Consider the following 20,148-nt stretch of genomic DNA (forward strand, 5'->3'; position numbering starts at 1 on the left):
CAATAGATATATACTTGACCTTTTTGAGCTCTAGTCTAAAATCAGCTAAGGCAGTAGCCCCCCACCTGAACAAAGAATAATGCATCTGTTTTTTATTAACATAATCATTTGCAGTATTTAAATGTTCTTATAGACTAAGACAAATTGGAAAATGAACTTCTTAATTTTAGGGCATTTTGTTATATGCTTTTTGTTCGATGTCAAATTCACACAATTAGACTTAATTAAATAAATTAAATGTAATTTAAAAATAGAACTTACAAACATGAAGCCTTCTTAAGCATATGAAATCTGTGTAGAAGAGATGTCATATGGAAACGTACAGCAAAAAGGCACAGGATTCACCAGAAAGTAAAAGTTAACCAAATACATTATAATGTCCAAGTTGTTAAGTTTCACTCCGAGCCCAATTCTTCAGTGTTACTGTGGGTTGTAGTTCCAGGGAACAAGGTCCAAAAATGGAAAGCCAAAGTCTGGCACATGGACCACCAAAGTATCCTATTTATTCAAGGCAGCAGCAGGTTATAAAAAGCCAGAAGAGTTTGACGCAGAGTAGAAAATAGAAACAAAGGCCCTTGAAAAGTAGGAACGTCCTGCTAAAAATCGTGGCATCTAATTAGCATCAAATTTGAATTTGAAGTAGCACATAGCTATTACACTTCATGCTACTCATAAACACATTTAAAAACAGAGTAACAAAATGATGGAAAAATGTAAGCACATTATCAAATAGACAGTAAATCTGTAGACTTTATTGAACTGTATTACAAAATACTGCCACCCAAGATCATTTATTTTTGCTTAAGGAAAAAGGCAGATGTAAGACGCGTGTTATCACTAATATATGTTGGCCATATAGTGTGGTTTTCTGTGAACTGGTCAGCTTCAAACATCACATGTGATGAGGGAAATTCTTAAAATTGTATGAAGGGGTAAATCAAACTTGAAAATAGGGATATACTTCCAAAAATAGGGGTATCTTGTGTAGTGGTAAATCAGTCCTGAAAGTAGGAATGTTCATCCAAAATAGTGACATTGGAGACGTCTGGCCAGGAGGATAGCAGTATATGAAAGTTTCTCACTCATTGTTTGCCAGGAGAGCCTCTTCTGTTTTTGTCAAGTTTCAAATAATTGTCCGCAGAAGGACAGAAACTTGGGCGGTAGGCTAAAGCTGTAGACTAGTCCTCCTTGGTGGTAAGTCTGCTAGTAAATGGCCCTCATTCTAGGATCTAGATGCCACTCATTTCCAAGTTGACCATCCAGAGTTTACTGCTGTGTGGCCAGCTCTAGACATGTGTAGATTCTCCCAGCCTTCAGTTGTAAGTACTCAAGCCGAGGTCTCCAGTTTGAGCTTCTTTACCTGAGCCCAGCAGTTTCTGATGGCCCAAGCTGAGGCTGTCTACCAGGTGTTACCTTACTAGGGTTCACATCATGGCTGAGGGAGTGCACCCTTTGATAAAACTGCCTTGTGCCATCACCTGATGGTTGTGCTGTCACATGCTGATCTCTGTAGCCTAATCATCCAGTGTGCTGCCATCGTATGCTCTCTGCTGTTTGACTTACTTCTGGAGTTGGTGGTAGCGTGTGAAATTTTCCTTCATGTCAGTCTTCTTTAAGGTGTAGAAAGTCATTATCTATGAAATAAGAACAAGAAGTGCTTCTGTATTGTACAGCTCCCTCCTCAGCTGAGCCCTCCTTTGAAGAAACCCTTATCCTCATGAAGCCCACTCTGGACTGGCCTATGTCAATATTTTTCTCGTAAAATTGCCTAAAAGTATGTTTGGGGAAGGAGGAAGAACCCTTGATCATTCCCTTTGTAGCTGGTTATTAGTGATGATGTAATAGCACCCCCAAAACATCCAGACTCTGCTGCTATGGCACCCAAGATGGTGGTTGATTTTTTGGAAGTCCCATCTTGAGTGTAGTGAGTCCCTAGCCAGACATCCCATGGCCAATTCATATGTGATGTCTCCAGTCCTACATAGAACCTGGAGGCCACAGAAATTGGCATCAGACAAGGACTCTAAAAGGTACAAAACAGCTGTGGCAAATAAGACTACACTTTTGTCACATTTGAACTTGGGGCCATTAACCATATGTTTCAGTTGTCTAAATTTTGGTCATCTATAATGCAGTAGGCATCCTTTCTCCCTCCTTGAGCCCCAAACTGTACTGCTGAAGCTCTTCATAGACACTACCCTCATTTGGAGCACTGATTTGTGTTTTTTGCTTTACTTTTCCTGGTTTAAAAGGGAGCAAATAGCTTTGATATCCCTTCCTGGACAGCTGGGCTTCTGCATTTTCAACTAACACATTCGGTACTTTCTATTCCTAATACTGAGTCTGCTAGGAGGAGTGTTGTCTGCTACCACAGACTGTGTGTGTGTGTGTGTGTGTGTGTGTGTGTGTGTGTGTGTGTGTGTGTGTGTGTGTGTGTGTGTGTGTGTGTGTGTGTGTGTGTGTGTGTGTGTGTGTAGTGTTACTGAACATGATGGGTGTCTTTAAACACATTTCTGACTGAGATCCTCAGAAGATACTCCTGTGGTTTACTCTCAGTGGGCATCACTGCTATTACTAGGTGCATTCTACTTGATTTTTAATTCATCACCTAGCATATTTGTCAATATGTTGGCAGAAGTGGCCAGAGCCTTCAAGTAGAAAGCTCTCCATGCTTTTTGTACCTGGATGACTGGTTTCAAGTGATCCTGTTGAGGTGACTCTATGGTAATATGCTCAATGGGGTGGCTGCAGCCCTACATGTGCCCATAAAGTAAGAGAAAACCTCTTTGAAAATCACAGGAAGTCTTTGCTTCTACAGCCTTAAGGACGTAGTGTAAGGTAGAAATTAAACCCTGTTGTAACTTTTGGTTTTGCGTGATAAAAAATTTCTCCAAAGCCAACTTCATGCTTCTTAAATCAGAAGTGGTGAACTTCATGACACCCAAGCAGATGGACAATACAGTTACGACTGCTGAATCCTACACAAATGCACTCTAAGCACTTACACAAGTGCATGGATCATGCTATCCCAAATAGAACCAAGACGCTGTCCTCCAAAAAAAGGAAGCCAGTCTGGTGGTCCCCTGCCATAAACAAACTGTACAACAGAAGGAAGAAATTGTTGTAAAAGAGAGTAAAATCCCATGAGTGGAGGAGTTCCCTGGTCAGCCTCAGTAAGAAGCTGAGATCCCTTATAAGATCCTCCAAAGCTAGCTACAGAAATAAAATTGCCACTGATTCTAAGGATAACCACAAAGCATTCTATAACTATGTCAAAAATCTCAATGGCAACATCCAGATCTGCTCTGAGTTACAGCACAATGGCATGAAAATTACAGAACCAACTGATATTGCCAACATCCTGGCAGATAGGTTCACTGCCAACTTTACCCCCCCCAAAGGACCCATATCTGTACAAGAAGAATGCAGAATCCCTGTAATCACAACTACGCAGGTAAAAGCTGCACTCTCTAAAGCCAAAAACACAGCATCCATGGGACCGGACAACATCCCAGGCTGCATTTTACACACACTTCCGAACGAACTGTCTCCCCTCCTAAGCACCATGTTCAATCATAGCCTCACAACAAGTTTTGTGCCCACTGAATGGTGTACAGCAACAGTTATCCCACTCCACAAAGGGGGAGCCACCACTGATCCCGGGAACTATCGCCCCATTAGCCTGACGAGCCTGGTCTGCAAGGCCATGGAACGTATCATCATGGAACTCATAAACAAAGACATTGGTAGACTCCAAACTCTGGATCCCACCCAGTTCGGGTTTGTGAAAGGCAGATCATGCCTCCTGATCGACTTCTTTGAGGCAGTCGCCAAAGCCGTAGATAAGGGTAAGGTGGTTCACACAGCCTATCTTGACCTCACCAAGGCTTTCGACACCATCCCTCATTCTGGAATTATAGTTAAAATCACTAAACTAGGTATAAATCCCTACGTCACAAAATGGGTTGCCAACTGGCTCACTGACAGAACCCACACTGTAAAAGTTGCAGACTCCAAATCTGACCTCAAACCAATGACAAGTGGAGTACCACAGGGTTCAGTCCTGGGTCCTCTCCTGTTTGGTATCTACTTCTCTGAAGTACAGGCTAACACAGAAGACCTCTGGCTAATAAAGTATGCAGATGACTGCAAACTAGGAACCATAGTCGAGTCCCCAAATGATGTGGAAATCCCTATAGAAGGGCCTCGCTGAGACAGATGACTGGTGTCAGAGCCATGGCCTCAAGCTCAATGCCAAAAAGTGCATTGTCATCCCCTTTGGTAAAAACTCTACCCATGAACTACTACATAGACAGCAGTCTACTTAACACCGAATGTGTGATAAGAGACCTTGGGACCCATGTGGACAGTAGGCTGTCCTTTGATAGTCACATCGCCACAGTAGTCAGGAAGTCCTTCTATGTGGCACACCTCATCATAAAAGGGTTCTCATCCAGGAAAAAAGAGGTCATTGTTCCCCTGTACGCGACACTCATTAGACCCATTATAGAGTACAGTGCCCCTTTTGGAATGTTCCTCACAAGACATCTGCAGCAGTTGGAAAGGCCACAGAAGTACCTCACAAAGAGAATTAGTGGCCTCAAACAGATGCCCTACACTGACTGTCTCAAAAAACTCCAGCTTTACTCTGTAGCATATCGCCTACTCTGAGGTGATCTCTGCCTAACATATAAAGCTATGTCAAACCCAGAGCTGTTGGACATGCTACACCTAAAGAAATCCCAATCCCTCCGAGCTACATGGTCTAGGGACCTAAACCTTGTCACCACAATAAACAGGACATGCTGTAGGGATAGATTCCTTTTCCAGAGACTTCCCATACTCTGGAGCAGGCTACCCATCTATGTCAAGCAAAGTTCTTCATTAGCACTCTTCAGGAAAAATCTTGAGTGGATGGGAAATAGGAAATACACCCTGGGGATCATGTCTGTGTGTCTGCTCGACAGTGGCACAGGAAAATAACTTTCTTGGGTGGCGTAAGCCAGGGAACCTTGTTGGCTAGGCTTACGTAGGCCCTCGGGCTGATAGCCTAATGCCTACCTATGAACCTATGGCACCACAGTCCTCCCTATCCTTTTCACACACCTGATAGTACAACAGTTATGGTGGACTTGGTGATGTTACTGGTTGCACAACCAGCACCACTCACTCACTCGCATATCTTTTCCTAGGCTCTGGAATGGTGGACATTACACAACATCCTTCAGGTGGATCTTCCATTCTTGCAGCTGAGCCTATTGTAGATCTTAACAGATACTTCACTGGCGAGGTGAGCTCACCTCCAATATTCTGCAGTTCAAAGGATGTGGTTTCCCTCTCATGGTGGGACTCCCACATCATCCATCTGTAGCTTTGGCCAGTTGTCTTACCTTCTTCAAGGAGAACTGCATCTATTCTGTTCTAATCCAGTTTGGCAACTGATCATATGTCAGCTAAAGAAGCAGGAATATCCACTCAGTTGTACTCTCTGGACCACTCCTCAGTTCTCCTCCTGGAGCTACAGGATCACAGACCATTTCTAGACTGGGACAGCGAGTTTTATATCACAGCCCAGCTTTTTTGTAGGTGCACTTAACCGTATGCATCTTCTAGCTGGAGTGTTAGAATTGTTTATTCAGGCAAGTGGAAAAGATTGTTTTGCATTTGGATAGAATAGTACACTATACTGCCTCAGGTGGTTAACCTGCTGACAATCCTGACATACCTCGGGTATGACCATAGCTAAGAAGTGTTTGGGTAATAGCTGATGAAAGCAGTATTCTAAGGATGAATCAAAGGAGCTTCCCCAGTTTATGGTAATCCTCAGACTGCAGTTAAGGGAGAAGCCAATATAAGATTGAAACTGGAGAGTCTTTCACCAAGGCCACTAAGAACCACTTATCCAGTTAGGGGTACTTTTAATGTTTCTTATCCTATAATAAGTTAATTCCTGTGATAAGCAGTCTGGGAGTGGAGGTTAGACCACAACAGTACTTTGGACTGAAGGTGGTGCCAACCCAGGGCCAGTCAAAGGAACTTGTTATACAGACGTCAGACATTGCCATTCCATAAGGTGTCCATCATGTCCAGCAACACCATCCAGCTACCTTTTAACAGAATGACTGCAATCAAATGAAAAATCATCATCTGGAACGTTACCTGCCACATATGGTTATTGAAGTTGATGAGATCTAGATGGGATGTAAATGTCAGGTGATTAGTTTATTGCATTATTTAAAACCATGCAGTGCTATAAGTAAAAGTGAAGCCTAACAGGGATCTGCATTAAAACATACATATGCTTATGAAGCAAAGGAATACGATTAAACTGCCACGTGAAATTTACCCTTCCTGGTAGCTGCTAACATCAGAAGAACTTATGACAGCAATGGATACAACTAGTAGCGTGGATATTTCAGAAGAATCATGATGATGTTACAGTAATGAAGTTGGTGATTAAGAATAGCATATACAACTCATAATGAATCAGTCTAAACTACCATCTGTTGATCAGTAATACAGTGGGCCCCAGAGAATGAGTAGGAGGTTGCTTAAAAGGTAATCGTGTTAAGAAGAATGGTACATTGAATGGTGATGCTCAGATCTGGTTGCTTATTCAGCTCATTTCAGGTAAACATATGAAAATGTTTGTCTATGTGTCTTATTTCTGTCCACTTGTTGTAAAGCTATTTGTTTAAAGGAGTGCTACAGGATGTTGTACAGGGCCATTCTTTATACAGCTTCCTTCTTCATGGAAAGTGTAATCTCTATTAGCTTGACCCAAGTAAATTGCGAGTCAACACAATTCCGACTTTCCATTATTTATATTAAATAATCTGCATTTCTACCAGACCTAATCCTTCAGTGTGTGAGCACTTGTTACTTGTAGTAATTACCAGTACCCAGTCTGTACCAGTAAGGGTCAAATATTCAGTTCTGATTCAGTTTAATCAGATGAACTGGGGTCCTCCCTTCAGAGACTCATGTTTATTTGTATCATTTGAATTATTTCTGAATCATCTCACTAAAAAGGTTGAACAAACTAGTTCAGTTTCAAGACATGGAGATATTCATCCAGGCTGCACAGACACCACTGAGATGCATACCCAGTGGTCAGAATCTAAACTTTGTAAGCGAATCTATAGTCATTGCCAGAAGCCAACATATTGCCAGAAAAATGACAAAAAGCAAATGTGCTTAAGAAAAATTCTCCCAAAAAAAGACAATGCAGTTACAATCCCTAAAAAAGGGAGTAACTGCAGACATAACACGTACTAGGGTTTTAAGATAAGCTGTCTGTATCTTTTCAGCAGGTTCAAAGTGCACTCACCTCTCCTTGGCATAGAGTTCTCCCCCAGCAGAGGTAGAAGACAAATCCATTGATACTGCAGCTGTAAGCACTACCTTGAATTTACAAGCAGGCTGAAACTGAGACAAACTCAGTTGAGGTTTAGTTAGGAACAAACAGATCTCAAGTAATCACCAATGGTTGTCTTCAAAAACTGTGTCTGATTCTGACACCTCTTATCACCTCTGAGGTGTCAGTAGTCTGTCCAGTGTAGGCCATGATGCTTCCCTGACAGTATTAAAGAGCAAATATTAGCTATTTAGAATGATTTAAGATTCCTGGACCAGCTGTACCATTTTGAGTCTACCTCTGTGAAATCCTTTTGCATCTTCCCTCCCACTCTTCTTCTTCCTGTAAATATCCCATAAAAGTTTAAAAATTCCTTAGTGAGTTGCATACCTCTGACATCTTCCATTTTCATATTCTCAGCTTTTCAGCCTCTTTTTCTTAAGATGGCAGCCTCTGTAGTAACCCAGCCTGTAACTTGCATATTCAGCCTTTCACTCACCTGCAGTATTCTCCCACTTTAATTTAAATCTGGAGCTATCTACCATGTCCCTATAAATGCTTCTTCATTTGTTCCCCAAGATTGTAGAGGGTCCTGATGTAAAGTCACTTAAGGGGATTGTGTACAAAAAAAAAATCTAGCATATGTGAACACATACAATGAGCTGTCCCTTGCATTGGAATTTTCATAAATGATATGCTAACAACAGTTTGTAGTGGAAAATATTTTCACTGGGGCCATGCTTATAGATGTGAAAAAGTTTTGTAGTTTGTAAATTAACTAATAACCCCTTCACCTGACTTCACCTGATGTGGGTTGTATTAACATTAAGGTATCACAAGGGAAAATATTTACTCCTTAATAAAGAACGTTTTTCATTTTAATTATGTGATGAGGCTTGTTTTTTTATGTATTTGTATTATTTTTTTGAGTCATACAAGAGACACAGCATGTCCTTGTTGAATTTAAAGTTTTCTTTCCTTCCAATACTTTAACTATATCCCTGAGCTGTAGAGGTGTTGTCCTACATTCAAAAGGAATTTTGGGCCAGTCTTAGTATATTTTGTGAAAATATTGAAAAAAGACGTGGTGACCAGGATTTAAAAAAAATAAGTTATGTTCTTACCATAACTTTCCATGTTAGTTGTCCATCTTGCCATTCATTCTTATTCATGGATTCGGAGCCGATCCTCGGCTCCAACTCGGAGGTTTTTACAAGCTCGTGGTCTTCAGCTAGCTAGAGGCTAATCCCATAACCCATGATGCACTAGTCCCCAACTCAGATCTTGTTTGCCTCTATAACTATATATATATATATATATATATATATATATATATATATATATATATATATATATATATATATATATATATATATATATATATATATATATATATATATATTTGTACACATACACACATACACACACATAAATCTTTGTCTAATAGAGCAGTTGAACAGGGTCAATGTCAAAGATTTGTCCAAATTGAATAAAAGATACAGATCCGCCAGAATCTACAGGCTGGAGGTTGGAGGGAGGGACGTACAAATGAATGGCGAGATGGACAACTCACATGGAACGTTATGGGAAGAACATAACTTCTTTAGCTGAAGTTGTCGTGTCTCGCATTCATTGTTACTGATGGGACACCGTCCCTAGCACAATTAGTCTTGGGTGGCTCACGGGAGTATATTCTTCAGCACAGTGGTCCCAAAGGAGGCCCTTTCCCTGGAGTCCATGTCTACTTTGTAATGAGTAATAAAGGTATGTGTTCTTGCCCAAGTTACTGCTGCACAAATGGTATCTATAGGCACTCTGGCACGAAAAGCTGAAGTGGCAATTGCTCTAGTTGAATGAGCCTTTATTTTGCATGGTAGTTTTTTATTTACTGAATCATAAGTAAAGGAAATGCAGTCTATTAGCCATCTGGAGAGCGTGATTTTGGCTATCGCTGTACCCTTTTTATCATCTGAATAAGAGACAAAAAGTTGGTCAGATTTTCTGAAATCCTTTGTTCTATGTAAATAGAAACGTAACTGTCTGTGGACATAAAGTTGGTGTAACATGTATTCTGCCCTATTGCCATAGTTAGGAAAAAAGACTGGCAACTCTATGGTCTGGTTTAAGTTGGATTCTGAACACACTTTAGGTAACAAAGATGGATTTGTACGCAGTGAAACTCTGTCATTATGAAACAATAGATGTGGGGGGTTGATTGATAATGCGCCAAAACCACCTCTCTCTCAATGCAAATAAATCAAAAATTCTACTATTCCCTCCCACAAAGACCCACTCCTACGATAAAAACTATTTCAAAGTTCTTAGTCAAACCAATTCACCTATAGAAGTGGTTCCTTCCGCTAAACTACTTGGCATTACTGTTGATGAACACTTCAAGTTTGATATCCATATTCAACAAAATAGTAAGAAAACCCACCAAAAGCTAGGTATGCTGTACAGGAACAATCGCTTTCTCTCCATCTCTGCTAGGCATACTCTGGCCACAACTTAGCTTCTTCCTTCCTTGCTATATGGAGCCGCTCTCCTAACCAACCTGTCCTCCACTATCACCTCCAAACTAGAAAACTGCTATAACAAAATCTCTAAATTTGCCACTAAATCCAAAAATTCCACCCATCATTGCCTTACCCTACAATCCCTGAATTTGCTTGAACTCTCAAACTACCTAGACTACCTCCAACTCACCACTGCACACAGACTTGTATTTCACCCAACAAAATGTCCTGCTGTAACTAATATCCTTCCCCCTTACACATCCAACACAAGTCTCAGATATGAACATCAGAATTTAATTGTTATCTACAAACCTAAGCATCCTGCTGGCCATCATTTCCTCTCTTATTCACTAGGCAAAAAACAGAATTTTCTTCCTTCTACTCTAAGAACCATACCAAACTCGGAAAATGTCAAAACCCAGCTTTTCAAACACCTGTCCACTAAATGGAAATGTACCTGCCTTCACCATACCTAATCCTTGCTAAGTATATGGGTCATCTCTCTGGTTCCTAAGCTCTCTATAACTCTCAGTTATTTTCTTATGAGTCTATCTAAGCTCTCTACAACTCCTTTAGATTCAAAGGTTCATAGGTTGGTACTAGGCTATTGGCCCTAGGGCCTATACAAGCCTAGCCATAACAATTCCCTGGCTATTTCTTCCCACACTGTTTACTTCCCTGGACCCCTGACTAGCAGGGCGACTGACGTGATCCCCAGGGTGAATTTCCTTTCTCCCATCCAATCATCAAGGTTCCTTTTGAAGAGGGCCAAAGAGGCACTCTGCTTGACATGCATGGGTAGTCTATTACAAAGTCTGGGGAGTCTCTGGGTCAGCCTATCCCTCCAGCATGTTTTGTTTATTGTGATGACAAGGTATAGCTACTTTCTCTCTAAGCTCTCTACAACTCCTATAGCTACTCTCACACGACTTAACTTTGTAAAAATTGTAAATAGCATCCTGCTTTAAATGTATGCATGAAAAGTGTATCCACATTTACTTAAATGTTTGTATGTAAACTGTTTCCACATCTAATACATGAGTGTTTGCTCAAATGAAACTGTATAACCCTTAACGTCACTCACAATTAATTTGGTTAACTATGTGTGATACTGAATGTGCTTATTTGTAACTGTTTTATACAGTGTATCTTTTATACTTTAGTATCATTTGTATCTGAACTGTATAATGCATCTTGGAGCTTTTCTCCCCGGGCCTCCACTGAAAATGGGTCACTTCGGCCCAGTTGACTTCCCCAGTAATCAAACTGGAAATAAATAAATTGTAGTTCTGATATTCTTCTGGCTGAAGTGATGGCCACCAAGAAGATAGTTTTCCAAGTTAAAAATTTTAGATCACGTGATGACTCGGGTTCAAAAGGTGGTAAGATCCTGGATATGTATCCTGGATATTACAAAAATTAGGTTCCATGGTGGTAGTGGAGATTTTATTGGTTGTCTTAAAAGACAAGTGCCCTTAAGAAAAACTTTATACAATCTATGTGACATATGTGGTCCATTTTCACCTAGATGAAAATTTGAGATTGCTGCTAATTGCACCCTAATAGTAGCAGCTGCTGCACCTTCTTTGAAAAGACGTGTTAGGAATTCTAAGATGGAAGAGAGGAGTGCGAGGTAGAGATCAATTTTATTCTGCAGACCCCAAACTGTGAATCTTTTCCACTTGCAAAGGTATAATCTTCTTGTTGAAGACTTATGAGAAGATATTAAAATGTGTCTTGTGGGTGATGAAAGATTTCATAACCTGGCTATGTTGGGAACTGGAGCAGTCAAGCTATCAATTTTTAGGGATTTGAGAGATGGATGGAGAACTCCTGATGAATGTATCAGAACATCCGGCACTGGGTCCAGGATCCAAGGTTCCTTCTGAAGATGAGGTTGTAGGAAGGGGATCCAAATTTGACAAGGCCAGTAAGGGGCTATTAGAATTAAGGTCCTATCCAATAATAAGGCTTTCTGAATGACTTTGGGTATTAATGGGAAGGGAGAAAATGCATATAGGAGACCCGGGGGCCAATCATGTGTCAGTGCATCCCTTGGGGACTTCCCCTGAGGGGGAATCAGTGCAAAGTAGTCACTGCATTTTATGTTTGTGGAAGTGGGGAACAGGTCGCACCAAGGCTGGCCCCATTTGCAGAAAATGCTCTCCGCTACTTCTTCTTTGAGGGACCACCACTTGTGTGGCATCAGTATTTGTCTGCTAAGTTTGTCCGTGATCACGATGGATTTTCCTGGGATGCGCATTGCTACTAGAAAGCATTGGGAGGATGTCGCCTATTGCCGTACTCTCAGGGCCTCTTGACATACGGGGTAAGATTTGATCTGATGTTTTTAATCTTTGTTCATTCTTTACTGATGGGTTGTCGGCTCTGTCCTCAGAACTGAGATGGCCATATATCAAGCTCGTGTCAACCAAAAACTCTCGAGCCAAGGTCCTACCCAGAATGCTCTGCTCCCTGTTACCTCAGATCTCGTTTGCCGCATTGCTATACAGCCATGTCAGGCCACTCTCTCAGCTAAGTGACTAATTTTTGAAAGTTTATATATCGTTTCTAAGTTTTTCAATCAGTTACTTGTATTATTCTCCTACCTTATCGTATCCTTAAGACTCTCTTCCTTTAGTCTATTTCCCTTTATTAACTTTTTCTTACCTTTGAGGTAATTCTTCATTACCTTCATTGTTAATCCTTCTTTCTTTTTCTCTCTTCTTACCCTTCTGGGTAGCCTTTCTTCTTCTTCTTGATACTGTCGCTCTTCTCCACATCATTATGTCAAATAAGAAAAGTAGTGTTGGTTTTAAACAGTGTAAGTATTGCGGCCGTAAGTTACCACTTTCCCATGGCCATTACTTGTGTCTAGTGTTTGAATGTCTCCCACCTTACTGTGGATTCCCCTTGTGGGATTTGCAGAAATTTTTTCACCAGGGCTATTAATGAGAGAAAGAACAAGTTAATCCTGAAAGGTCTCCTCAAATCTCTTTTCTTTGAGGCTATGTCTGGGTCAAAGGGCTCACCCCCTGCTGCTAAACCCTGTAAGAGGCGTTCTTCCTCTTCCTCATCGAGGTCGCTAACTTCATCTCCCTCTGGATATCGCAGGGAGTTGACTCATAAGAAAGTGAAAATTACTACTTCGTCGCTGCCACCTGTGAACCTTTCGGCTCCAGGCACAGCACCACCCCAGTTGATTCTTGCTCCAGCCATGTCCTCCTTATCAGCACCGGCACCAGAGTTCCCGGTGCAGACACGGCTCCGGTTCCGTCGCAGCTCTTACCGGCACCCTCCCTGCAGGTACAGTCTCCTTCGGAACCGTTGGGTGCAATCCCCTTTGGCCCCAAGTATGATACTGTCCTCCACGGTGCAGACACTTTTGGCACCGACATGCTGTTCGTTGCAGTCCTTTTCAGCACCGTCATTGTTACCAGTGCAGACACCTTCCTGGATGGCACCGTACCCATCGGTGCAGACACCTTCGACTTCTATGGCACTGACTTCGTCAGCGTAGACTACTTCGACACCATTCTCCTCGGTGCAGACGTCCGCGGTTCCAGGTACTGCACCACTCGAATTAGCAAGGACCAAGTACTCTCCTTCAGCCAATATAGTCCTTTTCTAGAAAGGCCAGAATCGCCTTCAGGTTTCTCTATGAGGTCGACCAGGACCCTCTCTAAACAAGATATGTTGCAGCTTGTTGACCAGTTGCTTGTGGCCAGAGGTTTCTCTCAACCGTTGACACCTATGTTCCCTCCTTCAGGTGAACATATTTCTCCTCAAACTCCAACGTACACTCCTCCTTCGACTTCCACCCAAGTATCGAAGCCCATTACTCCGACAGCAGCTTCCCTCCCTCTGACCCCAATAGTGGATCTCACTTTGGAGCCGGAGTCATCCTTATGGCCCTCGGTGCACTGGGCATCGGGCTGTTCTCAGCCCAGTGGCTGTGTCTTGGGGGAGGGCATTCCTGGTTCCATGCCGATATTTTCTATGGCACCCTCCAGGAATCCTCCCTCTCTCATGCTTCACAGTCCTCTTGAGACTCCTGGTCTGGGGGTCAGCTCGTCGGGGCGGGTGTGACCCCGGTTCCAAGGTTGTTGTGCCCAGTTCCGGGCTCCCATCCCTCTTTGGGTGGGCCGGCCTTCCAGGCCATGGAGAGGGCGCTTGCCTCCGCTGGCAAACCCCACATGTCGGAGTCCTTTCCCCGCTCTGTGCCACAACTCTCACAAGCCACAACCGACGGACACCGGGCAAAAGGGCCTCAGGTTTCTCCTCCTCAGGAGACCCCCTCTTTGCAGTCTTCCCCAGAACTTCTCACTGAGGAAGTACCTTGCAAGGCTTCGTGCAAGAGAAGGCACATGGACTCCACTGAGGAGTCTTTGACCGAAGATACGGACTTTGATGACGGGGAAGGGTCCCCACGGTCACCCTCTGATGAGGTGTCCTTTGGTGACATCCTCGAGATCCTTAGACAGAGGGGTGACTGGAAGTCCTCTAATCCTTCCTCAGAGGAATCTGCATTCCTGCAGGCCTTTCGTGCCTAGCTCCCTACCTCCTGGTTTACCCCGCCGGCCGATGAGCTGGTCCAGTTCATCGTCCAGCGCGTACGGAAGGCGCCTGACACCCTGGAAGCTGTACTGCAGAGGCCTGATAAGATCTTATCTCCCCCAGCTGAGCATTCCCATTGGTCAAGAGGTCTTCCAGTAGATGCCCTGGTGGTGGCGACCGCAATTAAGAAAGACTTGACAGAAGAGAGTCAAACTGTCCATCCTCCCAACAAGGAGTCCTGGGCGATAGACAGACTAGGGAAGTGTGTGTTTGCTTCATCGACCTTTGCCGTAAGGTCTTTGAACTATGTGGCACACTTTACGAGGCTCCAGAGGGATCTTATCAACCAACTCTGAAACCTTGGCAGGAGCTGTTTCTGATGAGGTCCGTGACAACGTAGCTTCTCAGATAGCCACCCTAGAGTCCATTTCCAATTCTTCCATGCATCTTATTTCTCACACAACAGAAGGAGTGGCTAGAGCTGCAGGCGCAAGGTATAGTTACCAAACGACATGCCTAGATGTGCCTTTGTGACGTTGCGGACTCCTTTAAGGCTTCCTTCATGAATGCCCCCATCGAGGCTGTTTCTTTGTTTGGCCCTAAAGTTAAAGATATGCTGGCAAGGTGCGAACAAGACAGCAAGACCCTTTCTGCCATTGGTGTCAGACACTCCACTCCTCAATGATTCTACTCCAGAAATCAGAGGAGCGGGAAGATGTGGCACAGGAATTCACATAGGTTCATAGGTTTATACTAGGTTATCTGCCCTAAGGCATTTATAAGCCTAGCCCAGAGTTTTTGTGGCTTACGCCACCCCTTATGTTAAAAAATACTGTGCCCATTAGTTTGTTGTGCCTCTGTCCAGCAGTGACACAGAGATGATTCCTGGGGTAAACCTACAATCTCCCATCCACCGGTCAAGATTTCTCTTGAACAGAGCCAGCGAGGTGCTGTGCCTCACATGGACCGGGATTTTATTCCACAACATAGGGAGTCTCTGGGTGACAAATCTATCCCTCCAGCATGTCCTATTTATATCCGTGCTAAGGTTTAAGTCGCTTGCTCTAGTGGATCTGGTAGATTTGGATTTTTTGAGGTGGAGCATGTCCATTAATTCCGGGTTGGACATGGCCTTGTATGTCAGGCACAGGTCACCTCTGAGCAGACGGTATGTGACTGAATAGAGCTGGAGTTTCTTCAGTCTGGCAGCATATGACAGATTTTGGAGTCCCTTTATCCTTTTGGTGAGGAACTTTTGGGGTCTCTCCAATTGCTGCAGGTGTCGGGTGAGATACATCCCGAATGGGGCATTGTACTCGATCATTGGTCTGATAAGTGAAGAGTACAGGGAACAATGACCTCACTTGATCTGGATGTGAATCCCTTCATGATCAGGTGGGCAATGTAGAAGGTTTTTCTAACCACTTTAGCAATGTGAGTGTCAAAAGAAAGGCCACTGTCAACCTGGGTCCCCAGGTCCCTGATAACCTCTTCTGTGCTTAGTGGATTGCCACCTATATGGTAGCTTGGGGTTACCTTGTTTTTCCCGAAGGGTATGACTATACATTTTTTGGCATTTAACTTCAGGCCATGGCTCTGGCACCAGCTATCAGTTTCCGTGAGACCCCTCTGAAGGATGTCTGTGTCCGATGTACTTTCCACTATGGCTCCCAGTTTGCAGTCATCTGCAAACTTTGTCAGCCATAGTCCTCCTATGTTAGCCTGTACTTCTGAGAAGTAGATGCCGAACAACAGGGGGCCAAGGACTGAGCCCTGTGGGACACCACTTGTGACCGGTTTGGAGTCTGACATGGCGCCAGCTACTCTAACCCTGTAGGTTCTGTCCTTTAGCCAGTTTGCAACCCATCTTGTGACATATGGATTTACATTTAAGCTGGTAAGTTTCTCTATAATACCCGAGTGGGGTATTGTGTCGAAAGCTTTTGCAAGGTCAAGGTAGGCTGTATGGACTGCCTTTCCCTCATCAATGGCCTTGGTGACTGTTTCGAAGAAGTCGACCAAGTTCAAAAGGCATGATCTGCCCTTGACAAAGCCAAACTGGGTCAGGTCCAATGTCTGCAAGTCCCCTATGTCTTTGTTTATGAGTTCCATTATGATCCTCTCCATAGCTTTGCAGACCAGGCTTGTTAAGCTTATGGGGCGGTAATTACCAGGGTCCGTAGAGGCACCGCCTTTGTGGAGTGGGACCACAGTTGCCGTACGCCACTCCTTGGGCACGTATCCTGTGGTAAGGCTAAGATTAAACAGCTGCCTTATGTGCGGGTTTAGTTCCTCATTGAGTTTGTGTAGCACACAGCCGGGGACACCATCCGGTCCCATTGATGCTGTGTTTTTAGCTTTAGAGAGAGCAGCTCTCACCTGCGCATTGGAGATGTCTGGGAGGCTGCACTCCGCTGAGATAGTTATCTCTCCTTTTGGGGGGGAGAGGGGGGTGAAGTTTGCACTGAACCTGTCTGCCAGTATGTTGGCAATGTCTGTGGGTTCAGTGATTTTTGTATCATTTTGGATTAATTCTGAGCATATCTGGGAGTTTCCACCCAGGTTTCTAACATAGCTGAAGAAGGCCTTATGATTGTCTTTTGAATCTATCACAATTTTTCTCTCAAAGTTGGCCTTGGATGATTTTATGAGAGCTCGTATTTTTTTACTAATAATGATCAAAGGTGTCTTCTCTTTTATGGATTTTGCTCTATCATGTAACAGCTTTCTCCTCTTATTGTAAAGTTTGTTTTTGGCTGGGGTCCACCAGACTGGACGTTTGCCCTTGGTGGAAAGAGTCTTGGTTTTATTAGGGATTGCCTGATCCATGCAGTCCTGGAGGTGTTCGTAGAAGGCATTTGTAAGGGTTTCCGCAGCTTGGGTTGTGGTTTCCACTGGCTCGGGGGCCTTGAAGGATACCACACCAGTCTTGAGTAGTGTGAAGTTTGCTTTAGAGAAGTTCTTCACTGTGGTCTTTTTTGTTTGGGGTGGGGCGGGATGTGGATATCCAGTGAGATTAGTTTATGATCTGATCTCACCAATGAGGGATATACTTCCGGTGTGGAGCATTTTGTCCCTATGTTTGTGATGATGAGATCTAGTATATTTTCTCCTCTTGTGGGAACGGTGACTAGTTGTTCCATGGCATTTGAATTTATGAACTCCAGGAACGTTTGGGCTAGAAAGTTTGGGCTTGAGTAATGTTCCCAGTCTATATTCGGGTAGTTGAAGTCACCCAATATAATGGTGTTTGGAGATACATTTATACCCTCCAGTGTCTTCAGGAAGACTGTGTGGGGTTCCTGAGTTTGAGAGGGAGGCCTGAAGCATGCTACAAATTGTAGAGCAGTTTTGCCTATGGTTAATTGAACCTGGATGGTTTCCTATGCTTCGTGCGTTGCCACCAACCTGGAGGTGTGGGTATCCTTGATGAATATGGATACACCTCCTCCTTTTGTGGTGTGGTCCGGGTTTTGGGGCCGGAACGCATGATATGAGGTAAAACCTGATAGTGCCGGGGTGCTCTCAGGAGCCTTGAACCAGGTTTCAGTCACAGCACAGACATCGATGTTCTCCATACTGAGAAGGGCCTCGAGTGCGTGCATTTTGAGATTTAGACTTCTGGCATTGAGCAGCATTACCCTTAGTTTCTTCCCATTTTTGTTTTCTAGGGTGGTAAGTTTAGAATTTGAGCCTTGCCTAAAAAAGGCACTATGGGGATGGCAAGAGCCTTAGCCAGTATCTGGAATCCCAGGGGTGACAGGTGCAAGCCGTCCCTTGCGAAGCAGCGTGGCTTGTCAAGCATGTCATCCCAGGCAGACAGACACTGGATCCCCTTTGAATGACACCAGAAATTAAGCCAATTGTTAAAGCTGATCATCTTGTCTCTATGTTGTGGCATCATTCTTGGTGAAGGAAGGATGCTGCTCAGGGTCAGGATCATACCTGCCTGGGCTACATAATCAGAGAGCTCCTCTATGTCTCTTTTCATGTAGTCCAGGGAGGTATGTCTCAGGTCGTTCACACCAGCATGGACAATGACTGTGTCATATTTGTACTTGTACTGTGGAGTGACCCGAGTGCTTGTGTTGTGGCGGATTCTAGCGCCCGATAGGCAGCTTACTGTGACCCTCTCCTTGTTCAGCCTGGTGAGTGGGACGTCAGTGTGTCTGACTATGGAGTCACCTATGACAAGTATGTTTGGTGTTGTATTTGGCCTTAAGGGCTGTGACTGCTTTGCACACTGATTTTGTGTTTTATGTGTTGCCTGTGGTGTGTCATGAGGTGGCGGTTGCTTGGGTGTCTGCTTTGGAGGCCTCTGCTGTTTGGGTAAATTTTTGCTCAGAGCCTCCGAGTTTGTCTTTGTGTGTTTATGTGTTTGATTCATTGTTGTGATAGCTTTATGTGAGACTGGTTTTGTGGTGTGTGTAGTTGCCTTCTCCTCCTGTCTGGTCTTGCCAGTCCTGAGTTGAGAGAGATCAGCCTCCAGTTCGGCTAAATAGCTGCATCTCTCGCAAGTATTTGTGTTATGTGGGAGGAGGAGAGGGTTGTCTGTGTACATGAGGCAATTGTAACATTGCCTCAATATTCCCAGATTCACCAACTGGACAGGAGAGGACGCCAGCATCTGGCCCTTCGACATGCTAGAGAAATTAAGAAGTTTGGAGTGTAACTGAATGAGAGAGGACTTAGTAAGGAAGTGGGTACTCCTGGGGGGGGGGGTTTCGCTAGTGAGGGACTTTGTATAATACAGAAGTGCTAAGCCTGAAAAGAAGATGCTTTTTAAGACAAGTCACTGTGGCTTTTTCTGTGATGGGCTCTTTCCGTGATGCACTTGCCGAGTTCTCCCCTAGAGGCAGAGGGGAGAAACTCCAATGGAAGACGCCCCTTTCGGGGCAGAGGAGGTCCGCGAAACCATGGTTCCAGAGATTCTTTCTCTGGCCGACCCTATCAGCGCTCCTGAAGAGTTACCCAACTGCTCACCTCTGGAAGCAGTGGGGGGGGGGTCATTTTTCCTTGTACCCCACTGCCTGGTGAAACATAACTACCGACTCTTGGGTACAACGGATAATATCCAGAGGCTATCGCATCCCCTTCCATCTTTGTCCAACCTCATCCAGAGTATTACCCGACGTTCCACCCAGTCAAAGGGAAGCACCAACACATGAAATCCAAAAGCTGCTACAAATAATAGTCATCCAAATGGTCCCTCCAGACCAGATAAGATCTGGTTTTTACTCAAGGTTCTTTTTAGTGCCAAAAAAGACAGGGGACTGGAGACCAGTTCTGGATCTCAGCACACTGAACAAATTTGTAAAAACAGAGAAATTCCAGATGGTCACGGTTCAGTCTATCCTTCCTCTTCTGGAAGAAGATGATTGGATGTGCTCTGTAGATCTTCAGGATGCGTATTACCACATTAAAATAGACAAATGCTCAAGAAGATACCTCTGCTTCCGCATAGGAGCCAGTCACTACCAATTTCGAGCACTGCCCTTCGGTCTCTCTACAGCCCCCAGAGTGTTCACCAAATGCATGGCAATGGTTATCACTCACTTGCGACTTCAAGGATTCCAGGCATTTCCATATCTAGACGACTGGCTCCTCACCGCCCCCACCAAGTGTCTAATGGAAGAAGCCCTACACTACACTCTCCTCACAACGCAATGCCTGGGAATTACTATAAACTGGGAGAAGTCCAACACAACCCCAGCACAG

At 43.9% G+C, this 20,148-nt stretch overlaps 1 protein-coding gene across 3 annotated transcripts in view; it reads left to right on the forward strand.

Annotated features, from left to right (window-relative positions):
- Window positions 1-20,148, forward strand: part of ZNF512B (zinc finger protein 512B) — a 1,438,759-nt gene that overhangs the window by 1,342,355 nt on the left and 76,256 nt on the right. The window lies entirely within an intron of this gene.

This window comes from Protopterus annectens, chromosome 12.part0 (assembly GCF_019279795.1).
Source record: "Protopterus annectens isolate FY-2018-M chromosome 12.part0, PAN1.0, whole genome shotgun sequence".
NCBI lineage: Eukaryota > Metazoa > Chordata > Ceratodontiformes > Protopteridae > Protopterus > Protopterus annectens.